This window comes from Podarcis melisellensis (genome assembly GCF_964234715.1).
Source record: "Podarcis melisellensis genome assembly, chromosome: 4".
NCBI classification, from domain to species: Eukaryota; Metazoa; Chordata; class Lepidosauria; order Squamata; family Lacertidae; genus Podarcis; species Podarcis melisellensis.
Genome location: NC_138531.1, coordinates 4,135,300 through 4,152,286, shown reverse-complemented (window position 1 = coordinate 4,152,286; position 16,987 = coordinate 4,135,300). Strand labels below are relative to the sequence as shown.

Here is a 16,987-nt window from a genome sequence, read left to right as displayed (position 1 = left end):
AAAACGCATATTTCACCAGAAAGTAGAATAATTCATAGAATCACAGAATCATTGGAAGGGACCCCAAGGGTCATCTGGTCCACCCCCTGCAATGCAGGAATCTCAACTAAAGCATCCATGCTAGATGGCCATCCAATCTCTGCTTAAAATCCTCCAAGGAAGGAGAGTCCACAACCTCCCAGGGGAGACCATTCCACTGTCAAACAAAAAGTTCTTCTTCATGTTAGTTGGAATTTTATTTCTTGTAACTTGAAGCCATTGGTTTGAGTCCTACCCTCACATCTTCCATGTGACAGCCCTTGAGATATTTGAAGATAGCTATCATATCTCAGCCACCTCTTTTCCAGGCTAAAGATTTGTTGTTGTTGTTGTTTAGTCGTTTAGTCGTGTCCGACTCTTCGTGACCCCATGGACCAGAGCACGCCAGGCACTCCTGTCTTCCACTGCCTCCCGCAGCTTGGTCAGACTCATGTTTGTAGCTTCGAGAACACTGTCCAACCATCTCGTCCTCTGCCATCCCAGTCTCCTTGTGCCCTCAATCTTTCCCAACATCAGGGTCTTTTCCAGGGAGTCTTCTCTTCTCATGAGGTGGCCAAAGTTTTGGAGCCTCAGCTTCACGATCTGTCCTTACAGTGAGCACTCAGGGCTGATTTCCTTAAGAATGGATCACTGCCTTGCCGTGGCGAAGGGGCTTGAATAACTCAGAGAAGCTATGAGCTATGCCGTGCAGGGCCACCCAAGATGGACAGGTCATAGTGGAGAGTTTTGACCAAACGTGATCCACCTGGAGCAGGAACCGGCAAGCCACTCCAGTATCCCTGCCAAGAAAACTCCATGGACAAAGGCTAAAGATACCTAGGCTAAACATACTGTTCCTCATAAGGCTTGGTTTCTAGACTCTTAATCATCTTGGTTGCCCTCCTCTGCACACCTTCCAGCTTGTCAACATCCTTCTTAAATTGTGGTGTCCAGAATTGGAAACAGGATTCCAGGCATGGTCTGACCAAGGCAGAATAGAGTGGTACTATCATTTCCCTTGATCTGGATCCTATACTTCTGTTGATGCAGTCTAGGATAGCAGTAGCTTTTTTTTGCTGCTGCATCACACTGTTGACTCGTGTTGTGGTCCACTAAGACCCCTAGATCCTTTTCACATATACTATTAGTAAGCTGCATGTCTCTCATCTCATATTTGTGCATCTGGTTCTTCCTGCCTAAGTCAGAACCTTACATTTATCCCTACTGAAATTCATTTTGTTTGTTTGGACCCAGTTTTCCACTCTGTTAAGGTCATTTTGGGGACGCGGGTGGCGCTGTGGGTTAAACCACAGAGCCTAGGACCTGCCGATCGAAATGTCGGCGGTTCGAATCCCTGCAGCGGGGTGAGCTCCTGTTGTTCGGTCCCAGCTCCTGCCCACCTAACAGTTCGAAAGCACCCCTAAGTGCAAGTAGATAAATAGGGACTGCTTTCTAGCGGGAAGGTAAATGGCTTTTCCGTGTTCTGCGCTTGTGCAGGCTCACCAGATGCAGTTTAGTCACACTGGCCACGTGACCTGGAAGTGTCTCTTGAGCGAGATGAGCTTGCAACCCTAGAGTCGGTCACAACTTGCCCTGATGGGCAGGGGTACCTTTACCTTTTTAAGGTCATTTTAAATACCAATACTGTATTCTGCAGAATTAGCTACGCCTCCCAGTTTGGTGTCATCTGCAGATTTGATGAGCATCCCTTCAATTCCTTCATCCAAGTTGTTTATAAATTCAAATGTGAATTTTTCACACATTAAACAAAATCTGGAAAAAACAAGGTAGAATGGGCCCGTCATGGAGCACACGTGAGACTGCTGCTCTGTCCAACCTATTTCATAGGTGAGCAGCCCCTTTGTGATTCTGCTCTGCAATTTAAACTGTAGCATTCAAAGAAAAATCTGCTCGAAAGAGTAGATCTCTGTTTGTATTTTGTATGTCTCATTTTTGGAAGGAGTCTCATAATGTTCCAGCATTGACACAGTTGCTGGTAGCCTACAGATCACAGAAATAAACAGCATTCCCCTCCCTTCATGTTCACATCACTGGACTAAAAGTGAATATATACTGCCTGGAAAAAATGCCTTCTCTTCTATCAGATTACTAGTGTTCTGTTTTTTGAAAATGTTGTTTGGGGCCTGCATTGCTTTTTGCTGTGTAGCTCTTCCTTTGCAACAGATTGTCACATTTTTTCAGGGTTACCTGTATCTTCTTTGCTTGAACTGGCTTTATTCTCCTGAGCAGCAGGGCTATTTTTCACAGGCCATTTTCCCCTTAAATGTCTCCACCAGAATTGGGACTCAGTGTTGGAAAGGAAGGATGAACCATGGCTCATGTTTCTATCAGATGTACTCGTAACCAGGGGAGCCATTTCAAGTTTCTGTGAGTGTTACCAGTCACTCTGCTAGCAAGGTAGTAATTGGACAGTCTTCTGATTGAACTCCCTTAGGAAATATATACCTAGTATATTTCCAGATGAAATGCCGCTGCAGAAGGGACTTTGGATAGCCACCAGTCTTGCGTCTCGTCAAGAGGATTACAGCTCTATTAGTATGGCATCCAATGTTATCATTAGTGTTAATTCTGGGGATCAGGCCAAGTGCTAGCATGGGAATGAAATACCAAGACTTGCCCCTGACATTTCCCGACCCTCTTTTCACACTGTTCAGCATTGTTTTTCAACAAATTAGATTGATAGATTTGGGGGTGGGGAAGAAATGTCCCTTTACTTTATGTTTCTGTTTAATAATTGGCAGGTTGAATCTCACAGTCCCTTTGCTTGGTACCCTAGGAATTACTGTGGCAGAAATAATAAGAGCAACAAAACCATTTTGGCTCCAAGGCAGCAATGTAACAAATTGAGCCATGCTAATGACTAATTTGTGTTTTCAGTATCTCTCTGCTACAGAAGACAAGCAATAGGTAATTTCTTTGGCTTTGTTTTCTTCAGTTTCCTCTTACTAATAAAAACAAGCCGTTGCATTATATTTTCTCTTCCCTCAGCAATGTCAGGCACTGCAAGTCAGACTGTGTGACCCTAATGGAAAGCATGTAAAGCATGTTGTGTAAGTCTCAAAGTTGAAGCACTTTCAGGAAAAGTACATTCAAATCCCACACATTTTCAGGGCCTTTCATCGGAAGTGTGTGCATGGAATGGTTTAGCAGAGAGTGCATCCATGGGTAGCCAATCACTTGATCCATCACTGGCAGCTTCTGCTGGCATAATCTGGGTAATTGTGTTTGACTGCTGGTATCAAGAAAGACAAATCGAGAACGTACGCAGGCAGGACCTGTTTCACTTGGAAACCTGCTCAGAATTAGGGATGTGTCAACCACTGATAAATTTCACTAGCCTTATCAAAAAGTCTTTTGGTTTTCCTTGACACTGAGATGTTTCATCTTGTATGAAAAAGCATGCCAGTTGTGATCCAGCTGTTACATATCTGATATTAGGGCATAGTTGAATGGATCAGGGAAAGAGTTACTAGGAATCCAGAAGACAAGGAAGGGAGTTACACCATGGTTTCAACTCAAGCTCAGTTTCTTATCTGTGTTCTGGGCAGGACAAGATATTCTGACTAGGAGTGGCAGAGGAAACAGCCCTTGAGGTATAGGAGGCAGCTCCAATTTTCCAGAAACCCAAGTACACCACGACTACCCAAATGCCTCAAGAAATCTTCATATGGTCAACTGCATGCAAGCAACAAAGGTTTGTTAAAAATTATCTCTCTGTCTGATTGATTGATTGATTGAATCTTTATTTGCGTCAGCCATAGCAATAAAACAACAATACTATATACAAAGAACAGTAATAAAAAGTCAATTCTATAAAACACATTTTAGGGTTTTGAATCAGTAGTCAAATAGTGGATCTTGTTCTGATTGCCCCAGCTAAAAACCTTGCAACCTTTGCTATCACCTGCTCATCTTGATCTGCTAAGAGAAAGGACACTGTGGCAGTGGTTGGGCGACCCAGAATGGACAATAAAAGAGGGGTGATAATCTCATTCCTCAAGTTTTTATTAAGAGTGCAAGCCAGAAGGGCGTGTACCACCGATTTGGTACTGCTATCTCCACAGGGGCATAAGCATTTTGTGTGTGGAATCTGTTGGAATCGTCCCTTGAGTACAGCTGAGAGCAATACATTCAAACTTGTGATAGTAAAAGCGCACCTATGTTTTAGAATTGCTAGGTTATACACATAGGGTGCCAGAGAATCAAAATGGGAAGGTGGAAAATAGTCATACCATGGGCAAAATTTCCTTATTGTGGCCAAGTTGTTCTGTGTCTGATTTATGATATGGGTAGATATGAATGTTGGGAAGGGATAGACATGCATGCTTAGGGAGATGTTTAATTCAGGGCAAGGATGATTTTGATGGTTTCCTCCCAGGTGAGTTCATTGCTCAAAGTATGGGGTGCTTCTGAGTAATTAAAGCTACTTGGGGTGGGTAAGTCATGGGTGCAGCCTGCAGGAGCCAATTTCATACAACCATCTGAGATGGATTCACCTAGTTCAAACCTGCCCTGAGACCCATTGGGCAGCTGTGCCTAGCCTAGCATGTTGCTTTGATTGCAGATTTCCCCAATCCATCCAGATTATTTTGTTTGAGTGTTCTTAAAACCTGCCCAATCAAGCATGCATCCCCTTCTGAGTGTAATATTTCCTAGTTCAGATGTAGCATGCATCTGGTGTAAGGGACATACCCCTTTTGGGGTGGGTGATGTCTGTGCTGTGCTTAGCCTGCAAAGGTCGGTGGGGGGGGGTTTCTTTCCTAAATTTATCTATCTCTCCACTAGTCTGATTCCTGAAAAGCCCATAGGCAGTACTAAAGAATTTCACTTTTATTTAGTGCCCCCCAGAGGCATCCAGAGGACCAGGCGCATTCTAATGTCAGCTGCCACAGGGCTCTAGATTCAGCATGGCAACCAGGTGGCGGCTGCTGCACATCTTCCAACGAGCTGTGCTCTGCGCCCCCAAGCAGAGCAGGGTGCCCCCCTCTGTCTGAGCCAGGGTTGCCAGCAGCGCATACGTTTTAGGTGGCTTGCAAGGAGCCTGTTACTCACCAGCTTTTGTGGAGAGAGATCTGTGAAGGCACCAGTGGTCTGACTCCTAATTATTTGAAAGCTAGAAAGACAAGCCCGGACTCCCCACCCCCCAATATATTATAGATAAATTTTAATCCTTTTTTTTCTACTTCCCCCTTGAAAAACCATCTTTGACTGCAATTTGGAAGGCTAATCCACTTTGGAGGGCCTCCTCTGCAGGCACATTTCATTCACTTTGACCAAAGAGGGGAAAAGTGGTTGGCATTATTAGATGCCCCCATTGCAGTGAGTGAAAAACATAGAGTTTCATTTTATACAAAACCAGAATTACAGTTCAATGTGTGTGTGTGTGTGTGTGTGTGTGTGAGTGAGTGTGAGTGAGTGAGAGAGAGCACAGAGTACTCAGAAACAGATTGGATTTTCTTTTTTTAAATGCACAGATACCAGGTGAATCTTGGGGCCTGTGCACACTTCTAGTAAATGTACACCTTCAGCAGACAGAACAACCTTCCCCCCCATAGGAAATGCTACTTGCTGTGGAATTCTTCAAAAGTCCAAAATTTGGTGAAAAATTCCCAGCTGTCTGGAGGACATCTCCTGTTCTTAACTCGCAGTGATGAAATATCAGTTAATCTTTTCTGATTATCAAGTGATCAGATTAACAACGGATTGTCAGCCAGTACTGTGACAGTATTTATCAGTTGCTTCCACTTTTCCCCAAAGCACCAGATGTGACATGCAACAAAACCAACAATACAATTCATCAACTGCTAAATTAAACATTCAGTAACTATCTGGAGATATCCACATGCTTTGAAGTTAGACCATTTATTTTGCCCTTCAGTATATGTGTGATTCCACCAAGGATAATGGAAAATAACACATGCACTTAAAAAAATTACCCCTGAATGTTGCATATATGAGATCCTTTACAGAGCTGACATTGTGTGTGATTCTGACCGTTTCAGGTTCAGCTCTTCCCCTTCAGTTGGTCATTAAGCAGAGAGTGCAGGCATATTCTTCCTGGTACTGCTGACAACAGAAATCCCACTGAGACTATAAAAAAATTGTGTGTGAAAAGCTGAATAGAGCCTGGCCGCCCATTTGTATCTGTCTGCTTTTAAAGGTCATTACTCCAGATACACCCCCATCTTGCACAGCCGTCTTGCAGCTGGATTTTTGACCATTCATTATTCTCACTCTTGATCCTTTATAACCTGTATACAAAGAGCTGGAAAGGCAGAAAGGGGAAGGCAAGGCAACAGAATGAAAATCGGTTTGCGCTCCCCAAATCAGTAGCAAACATTTCCCAGTTAAATACAATTGTTTAATGATGCCAATAGGAATGGCTTTGCCAAGTTAAAACATAGAAAGTTTTCACAAAGACAAAATAATATTTTAGATATTTGTAGGCAGTTATAATGCTTCTGCTCCCTTGGTGATGCTCAGCAGGAGAACAAGGCAAAGTCTATGAAGAAAGATGTGGTGTTAACTGCTGTTAAACCACCTGCCCCGTCTCATGAGTAACCGTCATGGAGCTTCTTAAATTACATTTGGTGACTGGAGTTCAGCAATGGAGTGTCTTAAAACTCATTCCATCCAGAGGCTGCCCCTGAAGAATGGGCCCACCATTCAGTTTCGGGCTCAAGCTACATGTCACATTGGTTTTCCCCCTCCTTCAGTTCTTTTTTAAACAACAACAACAACAACAACAACAAAATTTACCTGGGCAGACGGTCAGTTGAAGTGGAGAAAGGGTATGTGGAGAATTCATACTTATTTTTCATCTCAGGGTTCTTCAGCACAAAACACTTCCTCCTCCTCACAGAAGGAAAAAATACGGGCTCCCCATAGGTTTTCTGTAGCTTGGAGTGAAAAAGCAGCTTGAAGAGTCTGATTTTTCAAACTGAAAAAGGACCAGAGAAGAAAACACCTCCACACTCCCTTGCTCTGACTCACTGCCTGCCCAGACTAACAGTTTTAAAACGCAGAGGGGGAAACCACAGAGCCCCCCAACATGTGTAGTTTTTGCCTCAGCTGCAGTGTAGATGATCTCCCACCAGATCAAAAGTATGAATGATGCTTCATCTGCCTTGTGGGCAACATCCTTTTGTGAACAGATGGAGGGCAAGACCTGAACTGAATCTCATATGCCTTTTTGTTGTCAGGAAAACAACCCCAAACACAAAATACACACATGCACCATGCAAGTGAAAAATGTATTCAAAACGTTTCTGCCCTGCCTGCCTCTCCTAGGCTTGAGGCTGCTCACAGCAACATTTGAAGCAATTGGAACATTTGAACAATTGAAATGCACTGACAAGCTAGTCAGACAAAGGAGAAGCCCTTCCCACAGCAACAGATTAAAAGCAGTCAGCCTCCACACCCTGCGCTCTGATGGGCTTTCTCTGAGAGACAGTTCTTCTGAGAGGCCCAGGGCTACCACTGAGAAAGTCTTAAGTCACATTTTACAGAGAGTGTCTTTCCTTGACATTTTAAAGCACAATCAGTCTGACTGTGTTTGAGTAGAAGGAGCCATGGCGGTTGCTTAATTTGTTCTCCTCCTGTCCTTTTCCAGCTCAAAATTGCTCTCTATGAAGCTGTTCTTCCCTGCCCCAACCACAGGGAAACATAAAGGAGTTCTATATTTCCCCTGATACATTTTCACCTGTGAGTCAAAATGCTTGGGGAAAGGTGAAAAATGACCAGCGGACAAAGGGTTACACAGCTTTCCTCCTCTCCCATAGTTCTTCCTCCACCCACATGTTCAGCTGTTTTTTCTGTTAATAATAATAATAATAATAATAATAATAATAATAATAATTTATTATTTCTACCCCACCCACCTGGCTGGGTTTTCCCAGCCATTCTGGGCAGCTTCCAACAAAAGATTAAAAATACATTAAAACATCATTAAAAACTTACCTAAACAGGACTGCCTTCAGATGTTTTCCACATGTCATATAGTTGTTTATTTCTTTGACATCTGATAGGAGGGCATTCCACAGGGCGGGCGCCACCACCGAGAAGGCCCTTTGCCTGGTTCCCTGTAAGTTCTTTTCTTGCAGTGAGGGAACCTCCAGAAGGCCCTCGGCGCTGGACCTCACTGCCCGGGTAGAATGATGGGGTGGAAATGCTCCTTCAGGTATACAGGACAGAGGCCGTTTAGGGCTTTAAAGGTCAGCACCAACACTCTGAATTGTCCTTGGAAACGTATCTGTGAAGCAACAAAACATGGTGTTCCTATAATGTGGAGTTTGAGCCACAGGCCCTTTGGCAACTGTGTACACTAATATGTGAAGGGGCGCATGGGGATGAAGGGGCCAGTGGTGTCCCCGCCCACCTGGCCAGCCTCTGCTAGGGGGAGAGTGACAGTCTCACCATCAAACACAACCAGTGATGAGAGATTGGAGGCCCTTCTGCTTCCTCCACGAGAGGTCTGAAGGGCAGCAAGACGAGAAAGGGCCTTTTCTGCAGAGGCTCCCTGCTTGTGGAATGCTCTCCCCAGGGAGGCTCAGTTGGCGCCTTCATGCTACACCTCTAGGCACCAGGCAGAAATATGCCTCTTTGGCTGATTAAGATCCAGTCCCCTTTTAAATGTGGTTGTGGGCTGTGGGGAGTTTTTGCCATTGATAACGTCATTTTCCACCTAACCAACTGGGAAGCAAATGGAAGAAAAATAAAAACCTGGGCAATAGAGTGTCATTCTTACTGCAGACATTCTCCCCAACCAAGAGGGGTCTAAAGAGCCCCATTTGTGTAAATCAGCCTTAACTTCCTTTACTAATGGATAATAATTCCTCCTCTTAAGTTGTTGGACATTTTTGGTTGCAGAATGAGCCCATAAGCGGATCATCCAGAGGCATACCTACCTACATTGCATAATGGATTTGTGATAATTAACCTCCATACTATTTGCATTGTGAAAGGACTCCAACACAGCTTGAATCTCAGGTAAGACTCTGATCAGAAAGAGTAGAATATCATATTCAAATAAAACAAGAACATATTCTTTACCATTTTCAGATATCCCCTCCATCTTGGGGCTTTGACAAATCAGGTTGGCCAGAGTTTCCATGACTATAATGAGTGGCAGAGGCGCCAGGTTGCCCCCAAGACTGGGCGGGCCCAGAGAGCCCATGATGGAGGAGGCCGAGCGCGCTGGAGGAGCCACTGGACCTGCAGCGTGTGTGACATGCATAGGGCAGCCCCGAGATTGAGGGGTCTGCTCCCCTGAAAACAAAGGTACCTTCAGCCTCCCAGAGCTGCCACACCTGCTACCTGGTGGCCCTAGGCAGATGCATTTTGCAGCTCCTAAAGACAAAAGGAAAGTGAATCAGTCATGTGTAGTATATTGTTTTCTTTCTTTCTTTCTTTCTTTCTTTCTTTCTTTCTTTCTTTCTTTCTTTCTTTCTTTCTTTCATCTATAACTTGCATTGGGTTTTATAAACAAGGATCATAGGAATAAGAAATGATTTAAATAAATAAATGGACCAAGTCTCCACGTGCCATTTTTAAATCACAAAAGTAGCATAATAAATTTGTAGTAATGTCAATGACAAATGGTTCATTATTAGTGGACAATATGCTCTTGGTTTGTGAATTGGTTTAAACAAAAGCAAAGGGAAAACAGAAAAAACAAAGTTAACAAATAAATGTGGTTTACTGTTCTGACTCAAAATGTAAATATTTGGTGTGTTTATTTTTTGCTAAGGTTTTAAGGTTTGTTTTCCTTTTAAAAGTGTGCTTTGCTGTCATGCATATTTTGTGTGGACAAGCTTATAAACGGAAACAATTTGAAACAGTGTGAATCAGTGTTTCTCAAACAGGGAAATTACAGGAAATGTATACACATACTTTGTGAGGCATTTGAGGGAGGCAATGGGAAAATATGAAAGAAAAAGAAAATTCTGATTAAACTGGCAAGGCTCTCATAAGACCTTCAGAGCAAATGCCTGTAGTTTGCTTGAGAAAAGATGAACTATGGAGCTCCTTACCACAGATAAAATGCTGTGGCAAAGAATTTAGCAGTTGCCAAAGATGGATTGGATATCAACAGAGATACCAATGATTGCAAGCTGATTATGCCCAAACTGTGTCTCCATCTTCCACCATTTACAGCTTATCCACACTTCCTCTTCTCCTGCTGCTTTTCTCTGGAAAAACAGCTCTTTACCACTCAATCGGAGCAAACAGCAATCAGGTTTTCCATGGATTTAGATTTAGCTCTGATTTAGAGCTAAAGAGGAGTAGAGCAAGAGGGAAACTACTTGGAGCTGTGCTTTCTAGGCCTCGGACATGCAGAAGTGTGGAGAACCCCCAAGTGACTGGCTCTGCCCCTTCACCACTCTTTTGTGAAGCAGTAATTGTCAGCTGTCTCAAATGGGCCTTGAGGGTCCAAAGTTTGACAACCTCGGGTGTAAACTTACTCTCTATAGCTATAAAAAAATGTACACGAGTCTCAGTGCAATTCAAGAAAAAAATAGATAAAATGAAATTATAGGTTAAAAGAGTCTGGTTGCATCTGTAATTCTTGCTTTCTTGTCAAATCATGACAGACAAAACATACTAAAAATCTGGAAGGAGATGCTGCACACATTCTGTTCATGAAATTTATTTCTGAGCTCCATTAAACCTAGCCAGACTAATAATTGATGTGAGCATCCGGTGGGGCCAGCTTAGAAGTCCTGGAACACGCTTTCTGTCTAGTATCCATGTCTATAATTCTTTCACAGAGGGATGTGGCAGAATTTGTTATTGTCTTAGAAACCTGGACACTCTGCTATCAGCCAGAAACACAATGTGAGTCATTCAGTTTCCCCCCTTGAAGCAAGCTGGTGCTTGCCTAATTGGTATTTGAGGAGCTTGTTGAAGGGAGCAGGCTGACTGATAATGGAGTACATGGGGTCCCCCCCCCCCCAGAGTGCCCAGTTGTTCAACTATCGTAGGAATGCCATCACTTTTCTGAACATGCAACATGGGGCACCACAGTTCTCCTTAGGACAGGCGTGGGGAACTGTGGCCCCCAGATGCTCTTGGTGTGGACTTCAACTCTCCCTATCCCTGACCATGCCATTGGATTGGATTGGATTGATCTTTATTACGGCCATTGGCCCGTCACACGACAGTTTCCCATACCACCATAATGTACTTGAACCTCCAAATTTAAAACCTCCAAAACTTACAAAAAACAGACAAGAACCAAAGCAAAACAAAAACAAAAGACCAACATCATACATTACAATAAATTTGTAACATAAACATCGCCCTCTGCTCATAAATTAATAGAAGACATCAATGGTGATATTACCTAATTACATCCTAAAACATAGATCATGGTTTAAAGGGATTATCCGAGCCACACAAGAGTCCATTTCTCTTCTTTAGGGATAGGACGCTGATCAAGAATCTGGCAACCATGAGTGATCTTAGGGGGTCATCATCATTTAATAGATATCTCAGTTTGGCTTCAGTCGTATCATCGGCAATTCCCTTAAGATATTGAGCAAGAAACTTGCTCCTGGCCGATAAGTGAAAAGCACAATCAAGAATTATGTGATGCAACGATTCCGGTGCCCCACAATTACAATCACATAAGAGCGATATCTGTCCATTGGAGAATCTATTTCTCAGCACGTTTGATGGGAAGGTGTTGAATCTTGCCTTTAGAAAGGCATATCTATGAGCCGAAGAAGTTAAGGAATTCAAATAGTTTGGGAACCTTAAGAGGGGTAATAAACCAAGGTTTAGAGGTGAGCAGGTACCATTGCCCAAGACCATTTTCTGCTGCAAGTCCATCTCCTCTAGTTTACAGGTTACTGTTCTTTTAGCTGGAACTATGTCCTGCTCTAGTAATTTGGATGGGGAGATTCCCATTGCCGTAATTTTCAGCTGTAAACCCCCCCTGACCATGCCATGAGGCAGTGGCTGGGGGAGGCCAGCACCACCTGGAAGACACAGGATCCCAATCCCAGGCTTAAGACATGTTTCATGGGTACCAGACTTTTTGCTGTCTTTCATATTTCTTCCAGAGCCTTGCAGCCAAGGATTTAGCTGTTTTTGTTATCAGATTAATATTTGAATTTCAGCTCTTCTTAGCTCTGCAGAGTTGCACCACGAACATCTCTGTTGTTTGCCTATCGTCTTTCCTTTCCCTTTCAGAAAAGCCACTCTATCCTTCTGCTCTGCCCCTCATGGCCAGCTTCCAACCTTGTTTCCCAGGACCCCTGATTCATCTCTGATCCCTTTTCTAAGATCCTTCACCTGCTCTGATACTGCTATGATCTAGGCAGCACTGCTGTGTGCTGGTGTTATAATTGTCTGTGGTGTACAGAGTTTTTTGGTCCCATCATGGCAGCAATTCATGCTAATGGTGGACACTAGTATGCCAAAAACAAAGCTCAATAGATTAATTAAAAAAGGCCCTGGGAGCCTAAAGCAATCATTTGCAGAGGAGGCTTCCCATAGTATTTCTGGAGGAGTGGGATCACACACTTGCCATCTCCATTTCCAACCTCCATGTGTTCCGTTAACATGCATTGATTCGTACAATGGAACAAGTTCTTTATGTACAATCAAGAACCTTGGAAAAGCAAAGATCCCAGTCATGTGCATGTATACACATATAAACTATGCCCATTGTTAAGCTGAACATTCTTGTGTCTGGGATTGGGAACAACACAAGTGATCTGACTTCCCATCCCACATGTTCAATGAAACATTTGAATAGTGTTACCTTGCCTCTGTTATCAGATGTTTGCTATTGAAGAGGTTTTGCAGAATTTTGGCACCCTATAAAAATATGTAGAAAGCCAGTTTGACAAACACTGGCAAAGGATGGGTAAAATAAATGCATACCATGAGCAATGATTGCTGCATTATATCTCCTTCAAATCTATGAAAAACTATTGTCTGTACACAGCCTCAGGATACTAATATTCTGAGGTATTTAATTGTCCAAGTTCTTAAGCAATTATGAAGATTAGCAAAGTCTATTAGAACTTCTAAGTAACCTTCCATACACTTTCTATACAAGAAGTGATTTACTTGATTAAAATGTTGCCACTGGAAACATTAAAAAAATGTAATCCCCTTAATGTATAGTCATTCACTTGTCGCAACGATTTCAGGCAGTGTTGTCAAGATTTTCAAAGTGAAGAGGGCTTTAAAGTTTCAATACTCAATGGCTAAATAATAAGATGCCACATAATTTTGAAGTCAGTTTTGAGTCACTTCTGAACAGCATGAATCACAGAGGGCCAAACTACCGTAGTTGTGATGCAATTAGCAATGTCTAGGTGCAAAGCCCCCAACTAGAAACGGGGCTCTAGCAGGGTGTGGGGCTCAAATCTTTGTCTCTGCTGCGCTCCTATTTTCACTGGGGCAAAGCCTCCTATTTGTAATAGGGAGTAATTGTATTGTGTGATACTCTCCTGCTTTCAAGAGTGAGCACTTGTGCACACATTAGCACTGAAGCCCAGTAACAGACAATAGTGAGTGAAACAGACATACAAAGAAAAATTGTACAATAATTAATAAGGCACACTGGCAGATAAATTAATAAAATAACAAAATAGCTTGAGACGGTGTAAAGGAGACTACAAACTCAGAACTATTCTAAAGAACAATTCTAAGCTATTCTATTCACTGGCTCTAATAAGAACAAATAAGCTACACTTAGGGAACAATCCAATATCATGATCCACTGTGTGAGGATGGTTAGGATCCAGTGGATCTCTGGCTGAGCCAGAAGGTTCTTGGCACATCCAGAGTAAACCAGCTTAACTGCCTCAGGCTCAGCTCTTCCAGAGATATGCCAGTGTTTCTCTTCCCTTCCATTCCAGCGGACTAACACAAGCCTGACAGATCTTAAGCCAGTGTAAGCCCTGAAAAACGGCATTCTGGTGGCATGACATAGCAGGATGTCAGGGGCATTTAGGATAAGGTTACCAGACGTCCCCGTTTTCCAGAAACAGTTCCCGGATTTACAAATCAGTCCCCATACAAAATCCATTGAAGTTGAAAAGTGTCCCCGGATTCATTGAAAAAAAATCTGGTAACCTTAACTTAGGATGGATCTTGTGCCTGTTCAGCTTGGTCATCTGACTTGACAATTCAGTGTAAATTCAGACAACCAAAAAGGTGGTGTAATTCATAAAGGCTCACTTTCGCTCTGCTAGGCCTGGGCAGGCTTAGGCAGCAGTAGCCCAGCTGCTGAACAGCTTGGATCTGGTGAAATGTTATGCCTGTTTAATTTACGCTAAGCTTTTTTCATGCCAACTTCTTGTGTAGAGGATGGCTCCCTTAGACAGACCCAAGCAAAACAGAAAAAATAAAGAAGAATTAAAGCCAAATGAACAAATGAAAAAGAGCTGTAGTAATTTGGAAGAAAGGGACGTGGGTGGTGCTGTGGGTTAAACCACAGAGCCTACGGCTTGCTGATCAGAAGGTCAGCGGTTCGAATCCCCGCGACGGGGTGAGCTCCCGTTGCTCGGTCCCTGCTCCTTGCCAACTTAGCAGTTGAAAAACACAAAGTGCAAATAGATAAATAGGTACCACTCCAGCGGGAAGGTAAACGGCGTTTCTGTGCGCTGCTCTGGTTCGCCAGAAGCGGCTTAGTCATGCTGGCCACATGACATGGAAGCTGTATGCCGGCTCCCTCGGCCAATAAAGCGAGATGAGCACCACGACCCCAAAGTCGGCCACGACAGGACCTAATGGTCAGGGGTCCCTTTACCCTTTACCTTTAATTTGGCAGAAAAAGGAGACATGAGTAAGGAACTAGGCTGAAATGATGTGTCCAGCAAAAGCCTCCAGCATAACTTTATAACACTGCTGCCCTTCAAAGACAAAGAGCAAGAAGCACGAGACAAAAATACTATTTGATATCTGTCAATTTCCCTCCCATAGCACTGGGATTTTCTAAGGTTGGGGTAAATCATTACAGTCTTGACCTGCCTGCCCCAATGAGGCTCTCTTGGCTCCCGTCCCCCACCCTGACCTTTGCCCTCTCTTGCCACCACTCTGGCATTTTCTTTATATTGTCTGCCTAGAGACACTCATTTTGCTTTTCACAGATACTCATCTGCAATGTTTTTTGCTGTCTGAGATGCCAAGGAAGCATGAAGTGCTTTGAGGGAGATCCTGCTTCAACCTGGGGCACCTTGTACACCTTGGACAAGCCCAGAAAACCTCTGAAGGCCCCCCCCCTTGATTTGGCCTTTGGGCTTCTACGTTAAAAGTGAGCCATTGCTCAGGACATTGCACATCTAAAAAAGTGTTAATTAAACTAAGCAATAAATATATTTTTATCTTTAGATTGACAAACACATGTAATCTTTCCTAATGTGATGGCCTTTAAATATCCAAATAGTACAAATTATCCTTAGATTAAAAAAGAAAATATTATTCCATGGGCATCACTGAAGCCAGGAGGGAGTGGTGGTTCTGTTAAATTCTGTTGTTGTTCCATGGATTAGTTTTGCCTTGTGTTCCACTCCACCTACCCTTCCAGTCAAACTTGGAGAATTTTTAAATTTTTAATTTCAAAATTGATGCATGAACAGTTTGCCATGTTCTCAGTTTGTATTTTTGTTGTTGTTGCCATTAGAGGTTTATTTGCTTATTTCATATTTTCTTTGCTAGGATAGATCTCCTAATCTGATTGTGAAGCTGTTGTACAGGTGATCTCTCTGACACTGTTCCTTGGTGAATGATTGAAGTTGCTGATGAATGGGGAAGGGGTAGAGGTGATAAAAAGACGATCACTGTACGTCTAACTATGAGACTCACTCACTGGATCATCAACTTGTTGTGGTGAGTGGGCTTGAAAATTCCTATGAACCTTGTGAGTGAAGCCATCGGGAATCTCATACTCCCAGCAGGATTGCCCAAGGCGGTAAGGTCAAAGGGAAGGAGCTAGACAAAGAATGATCGAAGAAGTCCTCGATGGCAGAACAGGAGGAAGATAACAAGTGGTATGTTACAACGGCTGTGAAGGCTACAGCAGATAAGAATCTACCGGTCGTCGTGACTACTCATGCTATCAGAACAGAGCCTTACTGTGAAGACTGTGCATTGGTCAGCATGCACTGATCTACACACATAAAACAAATTCACACACGGGGATCTTCCAAAACCCTTCCCAAACCCAAGCCCCAAAAGTTCCATGGTGATCGGCAAATGTTAACGGGGGCAGAATCATGAAATCTGAAAGTCCCTAGCCATGAACCGGCACATGGGCGGTGGATACAGATTCAGTCATTCTGACTCAAGCAATTAGGCAGTTGAGCAGCTTGGCAGCTGTATCCATGACTGAGAAGCCCTTTTTAGGACCCACTCTGCTCATCCCGAAAAGGGGGATGGGCTAGAAAAGGTGCCCTAAACATAGTCTGCTTCCCTTTCCCCCTGACTGGATTACGGCAGCTAGTGGGGTCACCACCTCGCAGTCGTAAAAGACAGTTGAGCTTTGGAACATGGAATATACGGACGTTGTCAGATAACACAGACAGCGAGCATCCTGAAAGCAGAACTGCCATCATTGCAAGAGAGCTGTGAGATTTTAACATCGATATTGCAGCACTTCAAGAGACTCAAAGAGCAGGTGAGGGACAACTGAAGGAAGAAAAAGGAGGCTACACATTCTTCTGGAAAGAATGTGTCTCTATCTCAACAAGAACATCAAATACATGGTGTAGGCTTCACTATCAGAAACCATCTTGTGACGCTCCCGTCAGAAGTCCCTACCGGCATTAATGAGCGACTCTCAACCCTTCAAATAAAACTTCCCAAAAATTAACAGGCTACTATTATAAGCGCTTATGCACCAACACTGGTTGCCGATGATGACACTAAAGAAATTTTTTACTCTCAACTGGATACTGTCCTATCAGAGACACCTAAGGAAGATAAAATT

General features: G+C 43.3%; 2 long non-coding RNA genes across 2 annotated transcripts in view; one reads left to right on the top strand and one right to left on the bottom strand.

Annotated features, from left to right (window-relative positions):
- Positions 1 to 15,312, top strand: part of LOC309367773 — a 28,355-nt gene extending 13,043 nt beyond the window's left edge. Inside the window, exons 3-5 of the long non-coding RNA XR_014167346.1 lie at positions 3,588 to 3,733; positions 8,908 to 9,027; positions 15,150 to 15,312. This is a non-coding gene — a long non-coding RNA (uncharacterized lncRNA). The remainder of the gene's footprint in view (positions 1 to 3,587; positions 3,734 to 8,907; positions 9,028 to 15,149) is intronic.
- On the bottom strand, positions 3,762 to 7,623 carry LOC309367787. The gene is made up of 2 exons (XR_014167360.1): positions 6,799 to 7,623; positions 3,762 to 6,304 (listed from the first exon to the last, which is right to left on the bottom strand). It is a non-coding gene; the product is annotated as an uncharacterized lncRNA (long non-coding RNA).
- Positions 15,313 to 16,987: the final 1,675 nt, after the last annotated feature.